This window comes from Balaenoptera musculus, chromosome 1, assembly GCF_009873245.2.
Source record: "Balaenoptera musculus isolate JJ_BM4_2016_0621 chromosome 1, mBalMus1.pri.v3, whole genome shotgun sequence".
In the NCBI taxonomy this organism is placed as follows: domain Eukaryota; kingdom Metazoa; phylum Chordata; class Mammalia; order Artiodactyla; family Balaenopteridae; genus Balaenoptera; species Balaenoptera musculus.
The window spans coordinates 65,919,507-65,927,524 of NC_045785.1; positions in this window are offsets into that span (position 1 = coordinate 65,919,507).

The window sequence follows — 8,018 nt, forward strand, 5'->3', positions numbered from 1 at the left end:
TGCAGGCAAATCAATAAAATTGGAAATGAAAAAGGAGAAATCACAACAAACACCACAGAAATACAAAGGATTATAAGAGACTACTACAAACAACTATATGCTAATAAAATGGACAACCACGAAGAAATGGACAAATTCTTGGAAGGTTACAATTTTCCAAGACTGAACCAGGAAGAATTAGAAAACATAAACAGACCTATCACAAGTAATGAAATTGAGACTGTAATTAAAAATCTTCCAACAAACAGAAGTCCAGGAACAGATGGCTTCACAGGTGAATTCTATCAAACATTTAGAGAAGAGCTAACACTGATCCTTCTCAAACTTCAAAAAAATTGCAGAGGGAGGAACACTCCCAAATTCTTTATATGAAGTCACCGTCACCCTAATACCAAAACCAGAAAAAGGTATCACAAAAAAAGAACATTATAGACCAATATCACTGATGAACATAGGTGCAAAAATCCTGAACAAAATACTAGCAAACAGAATCCAACAACATACTAAAAGGATCATACACCATGATCAAGTGGGATTTATTCCAGGGATGCAAGGATTCTTCAATGTACACAGTCAATGTGATACACCATATCAACAAATTAAGGAATAAAACCCATATGATCACCTCAATAGATGCAGAAAAAGCTTTTGACAAAATTCAACACCCATTTACGATAAAAACTCTCCAGAAAATGGGCATAGAGGGAAACTACCTCAACATAATAAAGGCCATGTATGACAAACCCACAGCAAACATCACACTCAATGGTGAAAAACTGAAAGCATTTCCACTAAGATCAGGAAAAAGACAAGGATGTCCACTCTCGCCACTCTTATTCAACATAGTTTTGGAAGTCCTAGCCATGGCAATCAGAGAAGAAAAAGAAATAAAAGGAATACAAATTGGAAAAGAAGAAGTAAAACTGTCACTATTTGTAGATGACATGATACTATACATAGAAAATCCTAAAGATGCCACCAGAAAACTACTAGAACTAATCAATGAATTTGGTAAGGTTGCAGGATACAAAATTAATGCACAGAAATCTCTGGCATTCCTATACACTAGGAACAAAAAATCAGAAAGAGAAATTAAGGAAACAATCCCATTTACCATCGCAACAAAAAGAATAAAATACCGAGGAATAAACCTACCTAAGGAGGTGAAAGACTTGTACTCAGAAAACTATAAAACACTGATGAAAGAAATCAAAGAAGGCATAAACAGATGGGGAAATATACCATGCTCTTGGAAGAATCAATATTGTGAAAATGACTATACTACTCAAAGCAATCTGCAGCTTCAGTGCAATTCCTATCAAACTACCAATGACATTCTTCACAGAATTAGAACAAGAAATTTACAATTTATATGGAAACACAGAAGACCCCGAATAGCCAAAGCAATCTTGAGAACGAAAAATGGAGCTGGGGGAATCAGGCTCCCTGACTTCAGACTATACTACAAAGCTACAGTAATCAAGACAGTATGGTACTGGCACCTAAACAGAAATATAGATCAATGGTACAGGATAGAAAGTCCAGAGATAGACCCACGCATATATGGTCACCTAATTTATGACAAAGGAGGGAGAACATACAATGGAGAAAGACAGCCTCTTCAATAAGTGGTGCTGGGAAAATTGGACAGCTACATGTAAAAGAATGAAATTAGAACACTACCTAACACCATACACAAAAATAAGCTCCAAATGGATTAAAGACCTAAATGTAAGACCAGACACTATAAAACTCTTAGAGGAAAACATAGGAAAACACTCTTTGACATAAACCACAGCAAGATCTTTTTTGACCCACCTCCTGGAGTAATGAAAATAAAAGCAAAAATAAACAAATGAGACCTAATGAAACTTAAAAGCTTTTGCACAGAAAAGGAAACCATAAACAAGACGAAAAGACAACCCTCAGAATGGGAAAAAATATTTGCAAATGAAACAAGGGACAAAGGATTAATATCTAAAATATGCAAACAGCTCATGGAGCTCAATATCAAAAAAACAAACAATCCAATTAAAAAATGGGCAGGACACCTAAACAGACATTTCACCAAAGAAGACATACAGTTGGCCAAGAGGCACATGAAAAGATGCTCAGCATCACTAATTATTAGAGAAATGCAAATCAAAATTACAATGAGATATCACCTCACACTTGTCAAAATGGCCATTATCAAAAAATCTGGAAACAATAAATGCTGGAAAGGGTGTGGTGAAAAGGGAACCCTCCTGCACTGTTGGTGGGAATGTAAATTGGTACAACCACTATGGAGAACAGTATGGAGGTTCCTTAAAAAACTAAAATTAGAACTACCATATGACCCAGCAATCCCACTACTGGGCATATACCCTGAGAAAACCATAATTCAAAAAGAGACATGTACCACAATGTTCATTTCAGCACTATTTACAATAGCCAGGACATAGACATGGAAGCAACCTAAATGTCAAACGACAGATGAAAAGATAAAGAAGATGTGGCACATGTATACAATGGAATATTACTCAGCCATAAAAAGAAACGAAATTGAGTTATTTGTAGTGAGGTGGTTGGACCTAGAATCTGTCATACAGAGCAAAGTAAGTCAGAAAGAGAAAAAAAATACCGTATGCTAACGCATATATATGGAATCTAAAAAAAAAAAGTTCTGAAGAACCTAGGGACAGGACAGGAATAAAGACGTAGACATGGAGAATGGACTTGAGGATCCGGGGAGTGGAGGGGGAAGCTGGGGTGAAGTGAGAGTAGCATGGACATATATACACTAACAAATATAAAATAACTAGTGGGAAGCAGCAACATAGCACAGGGAGGTCAGCTTGGTGCTTTGCGATGACCTAGAGACGTGGGGTAGGGAGGGTGGGAGGGAGGCTCAGGAATGAGGGGATATGGGGATATATGTATGCATATGGCTGATTCACTTTGTTGTACAACGGAAACTAGCACAGTATGGTGAAGAAATTATAGTCCAATAAAGATCTATTAAAAAATTTTTGATTAATAAAAACCATTATTTTTAAATTTAGAGGGAATGTTGGAGTTTGATATTATTGCAACCAGAGGACTCTGGAGAATATAAAATATTGAGTACCTGTCATTAGGGCTGGGAAATTTGTTTGCTTTCCTAACAATTATTCCAATTTTATATAAAGATTAAAAGCAGATTTTTTTCATAAACAGAAACCTATTTTTGCAGCATTTTTGGTGATAAGATTGAAACATCAGTCAATAGGACATGGATTGAATAAATCAGGTGCATCCTCCTAAGAGAGCACTGGGCAGCTATGACATAAGGAGTAACTTCTTTTAACTATGCAGACCTAAATTTTCAGTGACTATCAGAATACTTTGTGCAGTTAGCTTTATTTTGGCAAGAAAGTGAATATAATTCATATAGTTTATGCACTTCTATATATTTATGCATTTATATCTTAATAATGGAAAAATTAAAACTATACAAGTGGGCAACTGTGAGGTGGGGAGAAGGAAGAGGATAGAAGAGAAAGGAGGAAACTATATCTCTCAGAATGTACTTGTTTTGTTTTTGTTTTAGAATTATATAATTATTGTGCCTGAATAGATATAATGAAATAGTTTAAGATATAGTCAAATAAAACAAAACTAAAAGAAAAAAAAAAGAATCACATTAGCAGTTGTATATAGAGACTTTAAAATATTTTTATGCTTATGTATATAAATAGATGTATTATTATATACTTTGTTCTTTTTATACAAATGGGAAATATTGTATATAACTTGTTCTATGAGCTGATTTTTATTTGTATAACAATACATCATAGGTACCTTTGTATGACCATAAATAATAATAGTTAACTCTTACATACTTCTTACTATGTACCAGGCACTATTATAAGCACTTTCTGTATTAACTCCTTTAATCCTTCCAATAACTCCATTTCACAGATAAGGAAGCTGAGATGCAGCACTTAAGTGACTTACCCACGATGCTATGTCTAGTAAGTAGTAAAGCTGGAATTTGAACCCAGGCAGGATGGTACCAGAGGCTTCACTTCTACTCTCTCCTGCTTCTCCAAAAAGAGAGGCTACCTTTCCATTTTCATGGCTAGTTTATGAATAGAAATCAAGAAACAAGAGCTCTACAATTATATCTCAAAAACAGAAACAGATGGTAGAGTAATCCTGTTTTGGCAAAAAATGTTATTATTAAAGTAATAACGAGGTATATCTCTACATGTATAAATTTGAGTGATTTTTTCCTTTATAATTTTCTTTGTGATTCGAATGTCTGATTAGGTGTTTTTTAATCGAAAAAACTAGTAAAGTCATTTTCATTTTGAATATAATAACCAGAATATATTAAGTCAAAATTGGTGCTGCATTAGTTTAAAAAAATATTTTTAAATTATAGCCACTACGAATGGTAAACATCAAAAACATATTCAGTACACAATCTGCTGATTAATGATAATAACTAATATATATTGAGTTCTTATGTACTTCGACTATACTAGATGAGTGCTTTACATGCATTTTATCATTTAATCCTCAAAATTCTCTATTATTTAATCTCTATTTTATGGTTGAGGAACCTGAGGTTTAGATTGGTTAAGCCACTTGCCAGAGGTCATATAGTCAGTGAGTAGCAATGATTTGAACCAAAGATGAGCCCACAGTCCTTATCCTTTGTCTGTGTGCTCGGCTGCCTTCAGACTTGAGTATAACATCTGTGCCAGAGTGTAGCTTATACATTCTCATGTTCATGGAAAATCCCTCAGTAAAATCATTTGAAGTCTAATGGCACTGAAAATATATTCAACAGCTTTTATAAATGTCCCAATTTAAAGAAAAATGTTCTATACATTATACACTACTAATTGAAAAAGTATGAGTTTCAAATAAATATCTTACTGCTCTTCATAGTACCCTAGACATAGATTGCATGTTGACCTCTATGTGTTGTGAGTAGGCCAAAAGCTTATAGGTCTCAAATGCTGCCTAAAATTCCCACTCAGTTTTTCCTTTAAGTTTGTGCATTTCAGGCCTAGGTGTTATCTGGAAGGCTTACCCTTGAAACTACTGATATTATGAGTCATAAATCTTTTAAGTAAATTCAGTTTTATTAGATGCCTAAACCTGTAATCTGGCTGGGCTCAGGGCAGCTACATTTTGTTAAGGAGGAAACTTATCTAGAAAAATCCTAGAGCAATGGCTTAAGGATTGGGGAAGTACAAAGGATGTAACACAGCAGTACTGGACAGGCCGAGAGGTGACTAAGGGGAGGCGCCAAGGACAGACTTGGCCTGATAAGCAGTTTCACCAGAGATAAATTCTACAGGTAAGTCACTGGTGAGGGACATGTTTGTATAATCTCAATAAACAGTCAAACAGATGTCATTAGATTAGAATGGCCTTTTTGATGGTTTCAAAAGTACAGTTTCTACATAATTATGTTAAATTACTGTTTGTTAAAATTCTATCTACTCTATAAAGTTTATAGTAGCCCTTTTGCCAGGCTTTACCATTCTCAGTACCATTGATCTTTAATACTGATTTACACATTTAAGAGAAAATTAAAAGTAAAAGCAAAATTGAGAGAAGAGGGCTTTCCTGACTTTTAAATATGGGTAGGAACTGTATGTATTTCCAAAAGCAGAATGAAAAATATGTGTATATATTTTATGATGCCTTAAGTGTGAATACAATAGCCCTATGTAAGTTTTAGGGGATATCCTAAAAGATATGGCAAACTGAATTTTTTATTCTTCTATTTATGACTGAGGCAACCCTCCAGAAACACTTAGACTCATAATTATGGTTCCCTCAGAACTTTGGCTTGCGCAGAGCTACAGCTGGTTAGACTTCTTTCTACCTCATGGCATCCAGTCAAAAATTTGACTCAGTTTTTTTAAAATTAATTAATTTATTTATTTTTGGCTGTGTTGGGTCTTCGTTGCTGCGTGCAGGCTTTCGCTAGTCGTGGTGAGCGGGGACTACTCTTCGCTGTGGTTCGCAGGCTTCTCCTTGCGGTGGCTTCTCTTGCTGCGGAGCACGGGCTCTAGAGCGCAGTCTAAGTAGTTGTGGCACACGGGCCTAGTTGCTCCGGGGCATGTGGGATCTTCCCGGACCAGGGCTCCAACCCGTGTCCCCTGCATTGGCAGGTGGATTCTTAACCACTGCGCCACCAGGGAAGTCCCTTAACTCAATTTTTAACCTCAGTTTTAAACTAAGTTATTTTAAGTTGTAGATCCCTGGCCAGTTTGTATGTGAGTTGTCCTGGGACAACGTCTCCCACTCAGGCTAGTCAGGGGTGGCTATAGGCGAGGCAGGCAGTACAGAATATCTAGTATTACAATTAAAAATCTTAAATAAACATACAGGTCATTTATATTAAGCATATTAGAAATACAGTTATTTACAGAAGAATAGTAAGCACATCTATGAAATTTTTAGACATTTAAAAACCAAAGTCTAATGTCTAATCTCTCTAATTTATACTTAAAAGTTTCACCGTGATAGATGTTCTGGAATTATTAGGACCTGAGGGCTACCAGGGGATTCTTATCTGTCATTCTTCTGTTCAGCTATGCAAGGCTCCTTCAGATGAACATATCTAACAGAAGTACATTAAAATCAAAAGTACCCTAAAATCCAGACTTCACTCTTCTGTGTGGCAGTCACCTGGCCTTTCATTCCTAAGAATGCAGGTAAGGTTCTTAACTTCCCCTTCTGCAGTGGAATGTCACCTCTGCCACTTCTGTGTCTTTCTATCTGTTTGTTTGTTTGTTTTCCTAGTACATATTTATCTTATAACTGAAAGTTTGTACTTTTTGACTGCCTTCATCCAATTCCTTCTTCTCTTACCTGCTGCCTCTGGCAACCACAAATCTGATCTTTTTTTCTATGAGTCAGTTAGTTTTTGAAGTATAATTGACCCACAACGCTATGCTAGTTCCTGTTACACAGCATAGTGATTCAGTATTTCAGTACATTTCAAAATGATCACCACAATAAGTCTAGTTTTGATCTCTCACCATCGAAAGATATTACAGGGGGCTTCCCTGGTGGCGCAGTGGTTGAGAGTCTGCCTGCCAATGCAGGGGACACGGGTTCGAGCCCTGGTCTGGGAGGATCCCACATGCTGTGGAGCAGCTAGGCCCGTGAGCCACAATTGCTGAGCCTGCGCGTCTGGAGCCTGTGCTCCGCAACAAGAGAGGCCGCGATAGTGAGAAGGCCCGCGCACCACGATGAAGAGTGGCCCCCAATTGCCGCAACTAGAGAAAGCCCTCGCACAGAAACTAAGACCCAACACAGCCATAAATAAATAAAAATAAATAAATAAAATTAAAAAAAAAAAGAAAGATATTACATAGTTATTGACTATGTTCCCCATGCTGTACATTTTGTACCCATGACTCATTGATTTTGCAACTGGAATTTTGTACCTCTTAATCTCCCTTTCCTATTTCTTTCTTTCCCCCACCTCCCTCCCCTCTGGTAACCACCTGTTTGTTCCGTATCTATAACTCTTTCTGTTTTGTTATGTTTGATCATTTGTTTTGTTTTTTAGATTGCACATGTAAGTGAAATCATACAGTATTTGTCTTTCTCTGTCTGACTTATTTCACTTAGTTTAATTCCCTCTAGGTTCATGCACACTGTGGCAAATGGCAAGATTTCATTCTTTTTTATGGCTGAGTAATATTCCATTGTGTATAAATATATACATATACCACTTCTTCCTTATTCATCTTTTGATCAGCACTTAGGTTCGTTTCATTTCTTGGCTATTGTAAATAATGCTGCAATGAACATAGGGATGCATATATCTTTTCTAATTAGTGTATTTGTTTTCTTTGGACAAATACCAGGAGTGGAATTGCCAGATTGTATGGTAGTCTTATTTTTAGTTTTTTGAGGAAGCTTCATACTGTTTTCTGTAGTAGTTGCACCAATTTATATTCCTACCAATAGTGTACAAGGTTTCCCTTTTCTCCATATCCTTACCAACACTTGTTATT